The following is a 17,391-nucleotide window of genomic DNA, read 5'->3' on the forward strand; positions in this document are numbered from 1 at the left end:
TATTGTATGGTTGTGATCATCTGTATTTTTCAGCAACAGAATCAGGATTATCCTTGCAGGCACTCAGCTACAGACAGGGACAATTTTTTTGCTTAGTTGAGGCCTTGGCAGCATAAAAGACTTTAAAGAAGACTTTTGTAAAATGTAACATGCCAATTAGATGCCACATTTGCTTTTTCCATTTGTAGAAGTGAGTATTCTGCTACTGCAGCAGCAGCAGGCAGGCTCACTTTGATTGAAAACTGGTGGATTCAGGTATTGTAATAAATTTATAGCTTTGCAAAAGACTTAAAATTCCATATCTAGGAAGGGGTTTTTTTCCATGCTTCAACCAAGTATTGGACAACATTCTATTGCCTTCAGTATTTGCACCTCAAACTCATTCAGGGTGTTGATCATTTGTGACCAGCATTCCAGTACAGTGAAGTTATAATGTATGTGGTGTGTACCAAGTCTAGCTATAAGTTGATTTCAGTCTAGCTTTAAATACAAAAAAGGGTGATTTATTCTATCAGTTTATGGTAGGCTAATAAAAAAACAAACCTGTTTTCCATTTAAGATTAACTGGATGTGTATGATAAAACAGCTGTCTAAGAATGTTTTAAAGAAACAAATGAGGAGGTTCAGGTAATGTCATAACTCATCATAGCCAAGACCATTCAGACCATAAAATTGCACTGCTGACTTGTAATACAATTCTTTGTACAGCTCACTTCTTAAATAATTGATATTATTTTAAAATCAGTTTGCTCTGAGCTTTTCTTGCTTGTATGTTCAGAGAGTAGGCTAAGTATTAGGACTGTGTGTTCATAGGCCAGAAGGGGCCATTGTGATAATCTAGTTTGATCTCCTGGGCATAGAATTTCCCCAAAATAATTCCAAGAGCATAACTTTTAGAAAAGCATCCAATCTTGATTTAAAAATGGTCAGTGATGGAGAATCTACCATGACCCTTGATAAATTGTTCCAGAGGTTAATTATAGTCAATTTTTCGCCTTAAATTTGTGTTTAGTCCAATATTCAAGTTTGTCTTGGTTTTCATTTTTTTGGGGTGGTGGGGGGGGCAAGCTTTGTATAGGGTTTGGAGTACAAATTAGACATGAACTGGAGTACAAGTTAGACATGTTTTTTTCTGTCCACTCACCCTTAACATTCTGGCCACAAAAAAAAACAAAAAAAAACACACCCCACAAACCCACACACTCATCTTAAATAGGATCTAGGAAATTAAAAATTTACTACCAACCAAGTACCTAGGGGTCCCTTCTGCCATATATCTCAATGTTCCGTGATGGGGTGATACAGAACTTCCCTTTCCACAAGGGAACAATCCCCTAAGCTTTGAAGGAGCTCTACAGCATCGTTGTTTAGGAAACACTTTTAAATGGCTGCCATTTGTTCAGTTCCCAAGGCAAAAGTTTGCCTTTTGGAAGTTTGTTCATTTAATGGAACAATGACATTCACCTTGAACATGTCCTCATTTCTGATGATTTAGCAGTAGCTGGATATGGAATGGATTCAAAGGGCAGGGAAATCATCCCAACCTTCCCTTCTGTTTGGTGGTGGAATTTTAAAAAAAGGCTCCTGGAAGCCTATTCTAACAGATCTGTGCATAATAGCAAGTTGCCAAGGAGGAGAATACTGCTACTTCTATTAGCTTTTTTTATCCTTCTGATTTTTCAACTCTAAAGTTTTAGACAGACCAATATTTTTCTTCCCTTCCCTAGAATCTTAGTTTAACCAAATCTTTAACCATTTTACATTTCTGGAATAATGAAATAAATCCTGAAGTTTGACTAGATCAGGGTATCATAGTGCATGCAAATGCCTTTTATGAATATGGATATCAGATGGCTTGCATAACAATCCTTCCGTGGGATGTACAGTCATTATTGCACAGTCCATCTTTCTATGCCAGCAAAGGCCACTGCCTTGGGTAGGTAAAAGGAACATTCACCCCCATGGGAGGGCAGCCAGCATTTCCAGGTCATTAAAGGTGAGCAAGCTTTGTTCTGTACTTCACAGAGGCTGTTAGAGGGATGCATAGAATCAGTGCATTTCCTATTCACCATGACTATTCTTCATCCCCAGCTTGCTCCTTTTAGAGTAGAGCTGATTAGCTTCAGTTCTCCCAGAGGAAGGGGGCTTGTGAACACCTTGTGCCATCACTAACCCTTTTCCTCCTGGGTGACTTTGAAAGAAACATTCCAACTTTGATCTACATAAATAGGAGAGAGGGGGTTTTTTGTGTTTGTTTTTTTTAAAACCACCGTGAGATGAAATGACAGGCAGAAGCTTAATAAATGATCAAGCTTAAGGTCAGAAGGGACCATTAGATCTAGCCTGACCTCCTGTCTAGTACAGGCCATAGAATTTTACCCAATTACCCCAATAACTTGTATTTGGCTACAGCATATCTTCCAGAAAAGCATCCACCAGTCTTGATTTGGAGACAGCAAGAGATGGAGAATCTATCACTTCTCTTGACAATTGGTTCCAGGGACTAGTCACTGTCAGAGTTATAATGTGTGTGCCTGGTATCAAATTTTAATTTCTCTGGCTTTAGCTTTCAGCCATTGGTTCTTGTTATGCCTTTCTCACTAGATTAAAGAGCTCTTTAACACCTAGTATTTTCCCCTGTGAAAGTACTTATACAGTGTAATCAAATCACCTCTCAATCTTTTTGATAAAATGAGCAGATTGAACTATTTAAGTCTTTCACTGTAAGGCATTTTCTCCAGCCCTCAAATCATTTTTTGGCTCTTTTGTGCCCCTCTCCAATTTTCCTTTTTAAAAATACATAAAACAGGTGCACCATTCCAGTGTGTCTCATCAATGCTGTATAGAGAGGTTAAAAAAAAAAAAAAAACCCAAATCAAACTAACAAAAGAAACTTCCTACTCAGTACTCCCACGTTTATACATCCAATGATTGCATTAACCCTTTTGGCCACAGCACCACATTGGCAGCTCATGTTCAATTTCTATGATCCCTATGACTGGAGTTGCTCTGATCATTATGACCCCTAACTCTGTTTCAAAGCCATAGTGCCTCAGGATACAATACCCATGCTGTAGGTGCGGCTTGCATTACTTATTCCAAACTGTATAGCTTTGCATTTGGCTGTATTAAATCCCATTGTGTCTGATTGGGCCCATCTTACCAAGCATCCCAGATTGCTCTGTATGAATGCTTTGCCCTCAGTATTGACCATTCCTCCAATCTTTGTGTCATATAAAATCACTGCTGATTTAATATTTTTAGATTTTCTTCCAGGTCAATGATGAAAATATTGAATAGCTTTGGGCCTATTACCAATCCCCCTGGAACCCCACTAGAAACACTCCAAATGTAATTATTATTTCCAATTTGAGAGGTCAGTTAGCAAGTTCTTTATCCATTTAAGATGTACTCAATTGATATTGCATAGTGCTAATTTTTTAGTCATACTATCATTTGCTACCAAGTCAAACACCTTACAAGAGTAAGTATATTACCTCTAGGCAGTTATTTTTAATCAATAAAACTTATAATCTCAAAGAATGAGATCAGGTTTGTTTGACAAGACCTGTTTTCCATAAAACCATCCTGACTGGTATTAATTGTATTCCTATTTTTAAATTCTATTAATTGAATTTCATACCAGTTTTCCATTATTTTGCACAGGATTGACATCAGTCTAACTCACTCTCCTGCATGCTCTTTTTGAATATTGACACTATATTAGCATTCCTCCAGTGGGCCAGCTCTTCTAGGACTCTTGGGTACGAGCTATCTGGCTCTGATGGTTTAAAAGTATTTAACCCTAGTAGATTTAAAAAAAAAAAAAAAAAAGTCCTCCTTGGTTACTAATGGACTGGAATGTACTTAATCCTCCTCATGTGATAAGACTATATCACCTGCTTTTTTCTCCAAATACAGAATAAAAATATTTATCAAACACCTTTTGTAAAGCATTAAATTTACCATCTCCATCTAGTAATATACCTATACCACTATTAGGATTTCTTTTGTTCCTTATATACTTAAGCTCCATATTGTCCTTAATCCTGACAGCCATGGATTTTTCCCCTGTTGCTTTAAGGTTCCCTTATTAATTTTCTACATTTTATAAACTTTTATATCAGTTGGTATTTTTCCAGTTGCTATATATTCCTTCAGCCCCTCCTCCCATTGATGCCTTCATTTTGACACTGAACCAGGATGGGCTTTTAGCTAAAGTTGTCTTCTTTCTTGATTGTGGAATCCTGGCTATCTAATAAACTCTTCTTAAACTCCCACTTTTCATTCACTTTTTTCCTAAATTTTTCCTTCTGGTCAATTTTCTTCATAATTTTTCACCAGCTTTAGGATATGAGCCCGTTTGAAGCACCTAATATAGGTTACTGTTTGGGACTGCCCTCTGTTTGCCACTGTTGAAAGTAATCAGATCATGATCACTGATCCCTATGCAATCACAAATGGAGGCCAATGATGAATAAAGATTAAATTCATCATAATGAGGTCCAAAAATAGAGTTAATTGGTGTTGGGTGAAATAAGTAAGTTTTTAGAGACCACTACTGATGTTTTACTACTGGGTGCATAAGACCTTCAGTATATGTCCCTGTAGCAGGCTTCATGTGGTCGGGTTGCAGCCAAACAGTCTCTGTAAGCCTCGAGGGAGCTTTCCAGGAGGCTGGTGGCCAAGCCTCAGTTTGTTGTCTCCCCCACATGGAGTCCTCTGGGATCTCTAGAAGGCTAGGGGAAGGATATTTTTAAGGCAGGTATATTCTAAGTATTTGTAAATCATCCGTGTAACTCATGTTTTTATTTTTCAGGTGGCAGGATTTTGCATACTGACTACAGAAACCAAAAAGACATCTCTGATGCTACAGTTTTTATGGAGCCTTGGCAAAGGGTTTCCCAAAGCTTGATGGAAAAGTCCATAAAGCCCAGGATGAGCAAGATCCATTCAAATGGTTCTGTAAGTTTTCTGTCCTTCACATAGGAGTCAGGTGTCTCTGACCTCCCAGGGTATGCCTACACTGCATAGGCAATCCAGGTCTGTGGGACCCACACTTCCAAACCCTTTCTTTCCAAGCTCACACTTAAACATCCAGATTGCATTGCTCCACAAACCTCATACCCATGCAGGGTTGCAGACCTCTTTACTGAGCTACCTTAGAACAGTGCTTCCTTAGCTCTCGTCCCCCAACGCCCCTACTCTACTTGCGCTACATTGATGACATCTTCAGCATCTGGACCCATGGAAAAGAAGCCCTTGAGGAATTCCACCATGATTTCAATAATTTCCATCCCACCATCAACCTCAGCCTAGATCAATCCACACAAGCGGTCCATTTCCTGGACACTACTGTGCTAATAAGCGATGGTCACAAATACCACCCTATACCAGAAACCTACTGACCGCTACATTTACCTACATGCCTCCAGTTTCCATCCAGGACACACCACATGATCCATTGTCTACAGCCAAGCTCTAAGATATAACCGCATTTACTCCAATCCCTCAGATAGAGACAAGCACCTACAAGATCTCTATCAAGCATTCTTAAAACTACAATACCCACCTGCTGAAGTGAAAACAGATTGACAGAGCCAGAAGAGTACCCAGAAGTCACCTCCTACAAGACAGGCCCAACAAAGAAAACAACAGACCACCACTAGCTGTCACCTTCAGCCCCCAACTAAAACCTCTCCAGCGCATCAGAGATCTACAACCTATCCTGAAAGATGATCCTTTACTATCACAGATCTTGGGAGACAGACCTGTCCTCGCTTACAGACAACCCCCCCCCCCACCTAAAGCAAATACTCACCAGCAACCACACATCACTGAACAAAAACACTGACTCAGGAACCTATCCTTGTAACAAAGCCCGATGCCAACTCTGTTCACATATCTATTCAAGTGACATCATCGTAGGATCTAATCACATCAGCCATACCATCAGGGGCTTGTTCACCTGCACATCTACCAATGTGATATATGCCATCATGTGCCAGCAATGCCCCTCTGCCATGTACATTGGCCAAACCGGACAGTCTCTAAGCAAAAGAATTAATGGACATAAATCTGACATCAGGAATCAAAATACTCAAAAACCAGTGGGAGAACACTTTAACCTGTCTGGTCATTCAATGACAGACCTGCGGGTGGCTATCTTACAACAGAAAAACTTCAAAAACTGACTCCGAGAGACTGCTGAGCTGGAATTGATATGCAAACTAGACACAATCAACTCAGGATTGAATAAGGACTGGGAATGGCTGAGCCATTACAAACATTGAATCTAGCTCCCCTTGTAAGTATTCTCACACTTCTTATCAAACGGTCTGTACTGGGCTAGCTTGATTATCATTTCAAAAAAAAAAAAAAATTCTCTTACTTAATTGGCCTCTCAGAGTTGGTAAGACAACTCCCACCTGTTCATGCTCTCTGTATGTGTGTGTGTGTGTGTGTGTGTGTGTGTATATATATATATATCTCCTCAATATATGTTCCACTCTATATGCATCCGAAGAAGGGGGCAGTAGCCCACGAAAGCTTATGCTCTAATAAATTTGTTAGTCTCTAAGGTGCCACAAGTACTCCTGTTCTTTTTACTGAGTTATGCAGACAAGTCAGATGTGGTTGGTTCTGGGGACGCATCTCTGGATTCTTAGCACCCTTGCTAGTAGAGCCACTGTAGGCCTTTGAAAAGTTTCAGAGTAGCAGCCGTGTTAGTCTGTATCCGCAAAAAGAAGAACAGGAGGACTTGTGGCACCTTAGAGACTAACAAATTTATTAGAGCATAAGCTTTCGTGGACTACAGCCCACTTCTTCGGATGCATATAGAATGGAACATATATTGAGGAGATATATATACACACAGACAGAGAGCATAAACAGGTGGGAGTTGTCTTACCACCTCTGAGAGGCCAATTAAGTAAGAGAAAACAAACTTTTGAAGTGATAATCAAGCTAGCTCAGTACAGACAGTTAGATAACAAGTGTGAGACTACTTACAAGGGGAGATAGATTCAATGTTTGTAATGGCTCAGCCATTCCCAGTCTTTATTCAAACCGGAGTTGATTGTGTCTAGTTTGCATATCAATTCTAGCTCAGCAGTTTCTCGTTGGAGTCTGTTTTTGAAGTTTTTCTGTTGTAATATAGCCACCCGCAGGTCTGTCACTGAATGACCAGACAGGTTAAAGTGTTCTCCCACTGGTTTTTGAGTATTTTGATTCCTGATGTCAGATTTGTGTCCATTAATTCTTTTGCGTAGAGACTGTCCGGTTTGGCCAATGTACATGGCAGAGGGGCATTGCTGGCACATGATGGCATATATCACATTGGTAGATGTGCAGGTGAACGAGCCCCTGATGGTATGGCTGATGTGATTAGGTCCTATGATGATGTCACTGGAATAGATATGTGGACAGAGTTGGCATCGGGGTTTGTTACAAGGATAGGTTCCTGGGTTAGTGGTTTTGTTCAGTGATGTGTGGTTGCTGGTGAGTATTTGCTTTAGGTTCGGGGGTTGTCTGTAAGCGAGGACAGGTCTGTCTCCCAAGATCTGTGAGAGTAAAGGATCATCTTTCAGGATAGGTTGTAGATCTCTGATGATGCGCTGGAGAGGTTTTAGTTGGGGGCTGAAGGTGACAGCTAGTGGTGTTCTGTTATTTTCTTTGTTGGGCCTGTCTTGTAGGAGGTGACTTCTGGGTACTCGTCTGGCTCTGTCAATCTGTTTTTTCACTTCAGCAGGTGGGTATTGTAGTTTTAAGAATGCTTGATAGAGATCTTGTAGGTGCTTGTCTCTATCCGAGGGATTGGAGCAAATGCGGTTATATCTTAGGGCTTGGCTGTAGACAATGGATCGTGTGGTGTGTCCTGGATGGAAGCTGGAGGCATGTAGGTAAGTGTAGCGGTCAGTAGGTTTCCGATATAGGGTGGTATTTATGTGACCATCGCTTATTAGCACAGTAGTGTCCAGGAAATGGACCGCTTGTGTGGATTGATCTAGGCTGAGGTTGATGGTGGGATGGAAATTATTGAAATCATGGTGAAATTCCTCAAGGGCTTCTTTTCCATGGGTCCAGATGATGAAGATGTCATCAATGTAGCGCAAGTAGAGTAGGGGCGTTAGGGGACGAGAGCTAAGGAAGCGTTGTTCTAAGTCAGCCATAAAAATGTTGGCATATTGTGGGGCCATGCGGGTACCCATAGCAGTGCCGCTGACTTGAAGGTATATATTGTCCCCAAATGTGAAATAGTTGTGGGTGAGGACAAAATCACAAAGTTCAGCCACCAGGTTAGCTGTGACATTATCAGGGATACTGTTCCTGATAGCTTGTATTCCATCTTTGTGTGGAATATTGGTGTAGAGGGCTTCTACGTCCATAGTGGCCAGGATGGTGTTTTCTGGAAGATCACCGATGGTGCCACAAGTCCTCCTGTTCTTCTTTTTGTAGGCCTTTGGTTCATGGTGGGAGAACTGATCTGTCCAGTCAGCAGCGCTTGACTGGAAATGCTGCTAGCCTGACAACACATCCAGCCAAGCAATTTTTGGGTTTGCAAGCACCTTGCAAACTGAATCAGTAGCATGGATCTAGCACCAATGGAAGAACTTCTCTTGCTTATGCTTTTGCTCCTATTTTGGGAATCAGAGATGCTGGTAGACATTTCAGCAGCTGTATTCATCCTATCAAAGGCACCTTTTGGAGGGGGTACAGACATGGCAGATGTTGCTCATGCCTTTTGCCATAACCGGGGATTCCCTCTACGTAGGCCAGCAATTCTGGAGCAGTGCCACAAGCACAGATTGGTGAGATCATAAAGTCCCGCAGACTTGGGATGACCAGCAGTGGCGCCAAAACTTTTTCATGAAGCAGCAGACATTTTTGGAGCTGTGCAATCAGCTTACCCTAACCCTCCAGCATCAGGACACATGCATGAGGGAGGCCAGGCTGGTCCAGAAATGGGTCATCCTTGTCATCTGGATTGCTGTAGGGCTATGGCTAGACAGTTTGGTGTTGGCAAGTCAACTGTGGGGTTGTGAGGGTGGAGGTTTGTGTGGTGATAAGGACTGTGATTTACCCAAAAGTGGTAAACAGCATTAATGTTCCTGAAATGACTGCCAGCTTTGAGAGAATGGGGCTAACTATTCTGGGGCTATCAATGGATAGGCAGGGGCCCCAAGATAGCATTAAGCATTCTCTCCGCCCCCCCCCCCCCCCTTCTTAGCTAGTTGGTTCTTGCTCACATGCTCAGGGCTAGCTGATCATCCTATGTGGGGCTGGGAAGGAATTTTCCCCCAGGTCAGATTGGCAGTGATTGGGGGGGTGGGGTCTTCACATTCCTCTGCAGCATGGAGTGCAGGTCAATTGCCAGGATTATCTAGGCATCTCAATTAATTCCTTGCCATTGTATGGGCCTCGATTACTGGAACACCTTCTACTCTCTCTTCTGTGTGTGTGTGGCACATAATGGGTTCATCTCCTGGGGGCTATAATATTTTGATCTCATTTTTGGTTGTTGGGTTTAGTGCGCCTGGGATAGGTGTGTTATACAGGAGGTCTGTGTTATACAGGAGGTCACACTAGATGATCTGGTGGTCTCTTCTGGCCTTAAGCTCTATGGGATTCATGTGCCCATAGTCTGGTCTGTGCAAAGAGCATATGAGTACATAAAAATGCAAAGGGTACTAATCTATGCAGGCCCAGGTCAACCACAGAGACAAGATCATGGGCATGAGTGTGGGATGTACTGGGAAGATGCATGATGCCAGGATTTTCCAAAAATTAAGTCCTTAGATTCATGGACAAGCTGGGACATTATTACACAGTCATGTGGAAGGAATAAAGGAAGTCACTGTCCCCACTATTGTCTTAGGGGAACCATGCATGGCTTATGAAGCCATACACTAATCTCAAAGAGCCTGGCCAGAGAAGATGCAACTACACACTCGGTAGCTGTAGGATGAGGATGGAATGCATGTTTGACAGATTGAAATCCATAGGGCACTGCCTTCAGATCCATGTGGATGCACTGTTAATGCTATCTGCTATGTGATGCACAATGGCTGCAAGGTCAAAGTTGAGCCATTTTGCCAGCAGTGGACTCAACATGCTGCAGGAACACTACCCACAACCAGACAGTACACCTATCATTACTGGGACATAAGCCACACATGCAACAGAAATCAAAGCTGCTTTGTGCTCCTACATAATGGGTTTGCATGGTGACATGGTGTGGGGGTGGGGTGGAGGAGAGAAAAAAAATAATATATTATATATATATATATATATATATAAAGAGTTTAGTTATCCCACACAAACTGCCCCACCTACTTTCTGCAATGTCTAGGGCTAGGCTAGCTCAGGAAATGTTATGAAATATTATGAATTTCCTATAACTGTTTATGTAAGTCACAGAGTTTATAGATTACTGTGATAAAGTTTAGAATTTTGTTATGCTCCTCTGCTGGCCACCACCCACCTCAGTTATGGAAGAGGGAGAGTCTACAATCAGGAATGAGAAAAAGCATGGAAATTAATGGTGAAAGGGAGCACAAAGGGTCTTAAAACTATTCAAGACTCTCCATCTAGAAAATTCTCTGGTCTTGCCTGAGCAAGGAATGAGTGCCTCAAATTAAATTAGCTGGCACAGCTTATTCCTTGCCCTTCCCTCCACCACCATTTCCTCCTTCCCACAAAAATGAATACGTCCCCTCCCACCACCTACAGCCCCCAAGCAGCACAATATTCCTTAGCAAAATGTGTGGTGTCAATACAGAAGTGGTAAGACATACTACAGCAAACAGGAGCCTTGAGTCTTACATACGATCTCTACATAATGCATTATAATTTTGGCCCAGCTTTCAAATTCCCACCTACTGAGAGTCTAATACTGATGCAAGTACCTATTTACAATAAAAATAATTGTTAGTTTTCACTTGCTTTGCTAGTGCATACAAATGCTGTGTCTACCTGTACCGGATTGTAAGTACCTTTAGGAGTCTGCCAATTGCAAGTCTCCTAGCAGTAGCGGGAATTAGCAATATTTGTGTTGATAGCCTGCCATTGAGATTTAGGCCAAGATTTCCAAAAATAGGAGCCATAAAAACAAAAAGCATCCACAAACAGAACTTCCACTTATGTTTTAATTTCAATTTTCTGCCTTCCACCACCCACACCATCACCTTAATTCTGCCCTCCAAAAAAGTTCTTTGTTATATCAAATAAAGTTGTGTCATCAAATTTGGTAGGGAACTGAATAGTTTTGTGGTGCAATCTATATTTGGTTTCACATGTAAAGAGGGTTTTTTATTATTTCAGAAAAAGTAGTGACAACTGACCATCATCCTCACAGCACCAGATTTCCATGGACTTCCAGAACAATTAAAACTCAGGTTGTCTGCAAACATCTTATTTTTGCATATTAGCTATGAGATGCCATTTGAAAAGGAGACCAAATCCCGCGGTCTACATTCTTCAAAATGCATTCAGCAAAATTGCACCATGGTCAAGACACACATCATAAAATATTAAATTGAGCTCTGCTTTTCCAAAATAGAAACCAATGAAATATAAAGTTTCTGAAAACATGCATGCACTAAAGGGATGGTTTTCTACCCTAAAGCACTATGAAGATTATGAAAGTAATTGGACAGGGAACAGTTTTAGTAATGGAAAGGTACACAAAAACAGGGGTAAGGGAAGATACTTTACTTCTACTTTAAAACATCATTGAAGTAAGGCAAGGCTCTTGTTCAAAAAGTGTGTACAGAGAAAGATGTAACAACACAAGTTGGATTTTTGGGACCCAGCTAAAAATGCCCTGTGGCCTAGTGGCTAGAGCACCAGAGTGGGACTTGAGACCTGGGTTCTGTTCCCAGCTCTGCTACTGGCCTGCTGGGTGATCTTGGGCAAGTCACACTGCCTCTGACTCAGTTTTCCCTTCTGTAAAATGGGGATAAGGATACTGACATCCTGTGTAAAATACTTTGATATCTGCTGATGAAAAACCATGGTATAAGAGCTAGTTATTAATACATTTGAAGATTTTGCATCCACTCCTGTTCTCATTTCAATGAAGTGAGAAAACTGAATTAGTTCAATAGAAGCAGGATCAGGCATTCTGTCATCAAGTTTAGGAAACGTATCATTTTCCTGCTACAATTTAAAGACTGATACCACAGATTGTCAGATAATTAGGGTCAGGCCTGTTCAATACTTGCCTAAGAGATCTTTCTGAAAATCCTCGGCGGTGCAGGAAGCTTTCCCCTGACTGGATGAGATGCCACTTGCTTTTTCACCCCTGCCCTGGTAACAACTGAATATGAAAATATAATCCAAATACTGTGTTTCTTTTCTATAAATCCAGTTACATTTCTGGGGCCTAATAGCATAAGGCCTGATAAAAAGTTTGCAGCCCACATCCCAGCCACTCGGTAAATCTTTACTTTAAACCTCCCCCGGCCATATGCTTCTTCTTTCAATTAACCAGAAATTAAAGTGATTTTATGTTTTTCTTTTGAAAGAAGTGACAGCACATTGCAATGATTTCACCTTAATCTTCCCAAACCCAAGTAACTTGAGTTTTATTCTGCATCATTCAATAATGGGCCATAGGACCCAATTATATAACTCACAGTCAAGTCACAATTCTTCTGATATTCCAGAAACTGTACTGTATTTAACTTTGGCATAAGCTCATCCACACTGTGATGGAGTTCTTAGTTGTTCATTAGGCTTTTCAGGGAAGCCACCACCTTCACACACTTGAGTACCAGGATAGAACCTGCTGTTCTTCAGGCCCAGATTGTAAATAGCCATGATGTTACTTTAAATAGATTTAGTTTCACGAACAGTTCAGGTTTACAGTAGCCACATGGCATGAGTGTAAACATGAATACCAGTAAATCTTCATTAAACTAGAAAAAAGAGTGAGAGTGAATCTCATTAAGTTAAGGGTAAAGAAGTGTAGAATATACTGAATTGCATATTGTCACTGAGTATGCATACATCTTCTATTGGATGCCTTCAGGCATTGTAGATGAGCCAGCACTCTGGTGAACTTGGTAAAGCATTTTCAGTGTTTAGAACAAGCAATTTTGTACCTAGGAGGTAGACCCCACAAAAAAAAAAAAAAAAAACAAACACACCCACCCCCAACCAACCAAACTTCAGACACTTAAGCTACCACTAAGACATTTCCCTCCCCGCCCCCCAAATATCTTAAAAAAAAAAAAAAAAAACACCGTGTCTGAATAGCCTCAGATTTGTTCCAAGAAAAATTGTGGTGTGTGGCCAACTGACACATACTATATATAAAGTAGAAAGGACTATGGATGTGGGAGAGGAAGGAATCTAGGTTTAGAATTGGAAACAAGACTGAACTAAAAGCAGCTGATGTACACTATGTAACAGCATTCATTCTATAACAATGCTACGCCAAGGGTACATTTGCATGTAGCAAGCAAGAGCTGGAGGCTTTCAATACACCTCAGAAGACTAGGTCATCAGCTCATTGACCTGCAGCCCTTCATTCAGGATGTTGTAGAGCCTCTGGAAATACCAGTAGAGGAGTCTTCGGATACAAGGAGTCTTGTAAGATATAGTAAAAGATGAGGCTGGTTAATTCAGGATCATAAATATACAGGCCTGACAGCAAGTGTGTATATCTCAGGTGATTAGTATACAAGTCAATTATAAACAGATTGGGGTTAAGATGGAGACTGAAGGTTTCTAAATTAGCCAATACTGTATAAACAATAGCAGGGGATTCAGTATGGTTAAGTTAGTATTGAACAAATCTAGCATTTCAGAAATAATTGAATGTTTATCTGAACTGTGACCTTGCTTTCTGCCTTTCCTCCAGTCCAAACAGATATGACCTTACCCCCCTCTACTATTCAGTTAGAGGGGAAATGATAACTTGGCATAGCCACACCAATCCCTAAGCTCTCTACTAGGCAAAAATGCTACCACGTATCTCCTAGAGATCTCTTAATCCCTCACCCCTTTTGCTCCTCCGATGCTCCTAGATGACATCTGCTATCTGACAGTATGCCCTCTGTTCCTGGAGTTGTCCCAGTGGCAAGGCTCTGCTCAGTGCATGGTGGGATCAGAGGCAGCAGGAAAGAAAGCACCAGGGACCAAGATCAGTCAGCAAACAGCACCAGACAGAAGCAGAAGTTTAACAGGAGGATAGGTGAGTTAGAAGGTCTTTCTAGGACTCTAGGGGCAGTTGGATGGGTAAATAAGTGAGGAACAACCCAAGAGACACTTGAAAAGGCACAGCTTTTAATTTCCCTGTGCCAAAAAGCCTGAACATGTTTGGAAATGCTCTTTGCCTGTCACTTTATTTTTTTGTGGGAATTAATTGGCCAGTATTGTTTATGAAATACTAAATATTAGTTCAGCCCATTTTTGCCATCATCTACCCCCATGTTCTAGGAAGAGATTCCTCTTCTACTGGGAATGACTAATGTAGTCAGTGGAAGCAAAAGCAGCAGCTTGGGCAACATACATTGCCAGTGAGGACAAGGGCTGTCTAAAGCTATCCTAAGAAGAGGAAGATAGACGTACCATTGATTAAATGAGCTCTTCTGGCAGAAAGTCATCCCACCCCCAAAATGGTGGATGATATGGAAGCACTGCAGAGATGGCAGGGCTGCCTTTCTGAGGGCAGGAGTTCAGTGTCTGGACGGGCAGGCAGAAAAGTTAGCCCTGTCTTTGCAATACTGCCTACTCCTTCTCCCTGCTAAACAACTGAGCTGGCCAGGCCTAGGTATAACTCCCTGCTGCCATTCCTTGGCCTGGTGCAAAAAACCCACCATGTTCTGCCCTCTCCATCCCCACAATTAGGGGAACTCGAATTCCATCCAAATAAGGGGAGAGAACATGGGATTCCTCCATTGGCAAGCCAACAGACTACTGGAAGGCATCAGATGTCAACTGGGTGGGCTTACCTTTGAAGTGCAGAAAGTTCAAACACATGGCTGATTTTACCGACTTCTCAGCCATTTGATTACGCAGATTAATACCGCCTCTGTTTTGAGAGGTTTCCTCCTAGCAACAAACATCATTAACATGCCTGCCTCTTAGAGGCGGTTTAATACTATCCTATTTAAAAGCAGCCAGCAATGTCCCAAATGCTGTTTTTGCTGCCCCAACTTATGCTGATGACAATTAACAGAGCTTGTACTGGGGTAGGTTTGCCTGGGAATGTGGTAGCTCAGGTGAAGTGGAAGTGTGTCATATTGTGCTCCAGAATATAGCTTTCATTAAAATTTTAATAGAGAGAGAGTAAGTCTTATGCTTCTGAAGAAAACCTTCAAAGCAGCCCATACAATGAGGTCTGAGTATGCAAAAAACCTGAAATAATAGCTCCAAGATGTGAGAGATGAACAGGGCCTTTAAATGGAATGCTAACAATGATGATAATTTTAAATGCAAAAGAATTTAGCTCATATTCAATTTACAAAATAGAAGCCTATGTACACAGCTAATAAATGGCAGCAGCAGAAATGCATCATCTGTGTAGTGACATGCATTTTGATAGTCAGCATTACAAGAAACTTCATACTAATGTAACTGAGGAGATAGGAAAAAGCAAGATTGTCTGAGAGCTATTTAATTCATGTCATGGAAAGTCCATGTACTAAATGCTTCCGTCTCAGATTCCAGGTCCACAGTAGTATCTTTTTAGATAGCAAGTTAATTTATGACTATTTATAGTTTACTTCTATTATGTATACTTAGTTGCTGAAATCTCTTCCAACTTTCATACTAAACAGATAAAATTGAGCCATAGATTAGCATCAGAGGAAATCCCAGTAGCACACCGCATTACTGGATTGCTATTACAACCCTTATGTCACTAGTTTCCTAGGGAAGTTAAACAAGGCACAAAGGAATTAGCATGTCTATTTGCCACCTATAGCCTTATGTTAAATCCTCAATCTTCAGTGCCAGCTGCTTCCAATGTCAAACCTGGAAAACAGGGGTGTGAGTGCTACACACACAAGAGGGAAGAGGAAAGGACTGAAACGGAGATATAAGGCTAAGACCTGGCTCCACAAAAGGACTTCAGTGTTGCAACCCTGAGCCAGAGAGTGAAAGAATGATTACAGCCTAGAGGTTAGGCCACTCATCTGGGAAATAGGCAACCCTGTTTTGAGTCCCCCTGCTCCAATAATTATTTATCCAAAGTGGAACCACATTAATAGGAGAGGCTGAGGGAGCCTCACATCAGACTATCCCATAGCTTAGTGTTTAGGGAACTCTTCTGGAAGATTGCAGTTCAAATCTTTTTTCCACATCAGGCACAGGAATTGAACCCTGGTCTCCCACATTGTGGAGGAGTGCTCTAACCACTAGGTTAATAGTTAAGGGAGCCGCCACCACTTCTTACATCTGGATTTTGTATACAGCCTGATCCAATAAGCATATTCTGCGCACACCTACCAAAGCAGCTGCCCCTCCCAGGAGAGATGTGGTGAACACTTACCATCACATGGCTTGAGGATCCCACTGAGGCTTAGAAGTCCTGATATATAGAATGAGACATTGTGCATATACCCAGAGGCAGAAACATAGGCACCCAGGGGATTTTTAGAGGGGGGGAAAAATTTAGGCATCAGGGAATTGTTGGTGCCTGCAGGATTAAGTAGCAGGCCAGCAGGGGTTTTGAGGGTCTCAATTACACCTAAATTTTGGACGTAGGCATTTAAGTCCTTTTGTGGATCTCAACTCAGATACCTACTTTTTAACCCACAAAATACTAGTTTAACGTAATCAGAGTGTAAAGTATTCTATTGCCTTCTCACAGAAGGCAGCTATAGTGGAGCTTAGAAGTATATCCAACCACTGCTTTTACTGGGGTAATACAGTACTGTAATTTTCAGATAATAGGATAGATAAAATGGCCCAAAGAGTGGGGAGACTCAGAACTACTATGTCATTATCAGTCTAATTAACCTGTAGAAGAATAACCCAAGAGGTTGCCCTATAGCAAATCTTACCTGGTAAGAAGTTTCTTCTATAAATAAGCTCACATTCTCTCTCATGCTTGCTCTCTCCACACACCTGAGACCAATAGTCTAGGAACTGGGAGGATTGTTGCTGTCCTCTTATATAGCGTGCACCTGTGGAAGGCTATCATGCAGAAGGAGGTTACAAAAAAAAAAGGAATCATGGCATTACTGGAGAAGCACCAATGTTTTCAGTTTATAGGGAAGGGCTACCATTATTTAGAAGATAATGAAAAATAGAGTTCTGTTCTATTTGGGTGATAGGCTACCTAACAAAGTGCATTCCCTATCTTTTATAGGGGCCTAATAAGTATTTGCTTGTTCCTAGTTTAAATTTCTACCCTTTTTGATTTTACTTGAAGTGCAA

General features: G+C 41.3%; 1 protein-coding gene across 2 annotated transcripts in view; it reads right to left on the reverse strand.

The window, feature by feature from the left end:
- Positions 1–17,131, reverse strand: part of ADGRA1 (adhesion G protein-coupled receptor A1) — a 502,175-nt gene extending 485,044 nt beyond the window's left edge. The window contains exon 1 of one of the 2 annotated variants that reach the window (XM_065552125.1): positions 17,016–17,131. The gene's annotated coding sequence lies outside the window, so the exon portion shown is untranslated. The remainder of the gene's footprint in view (positions 1–17,015) is intronic. The other variant, XM_065552124.1, reaches the window with a different exon arrangement.
- Between the last annotated feature and the right edge of the window lie 260 nt (positions 17,132–17,391).

The sequence above is a fragment of the Chrysemys picta genome, chromosome 7 (genome assembly GCF_011386835.1).
Source record: "Chrysemys picta bellii isolate R12L10 chromosome 7, ASM1138683v2, whole genome shotgun sequence".
NCBI lineage: Eukaryota > Metazoa > Chordata > Testudines > Emydidae > Chrysemys > Chrysemys picta.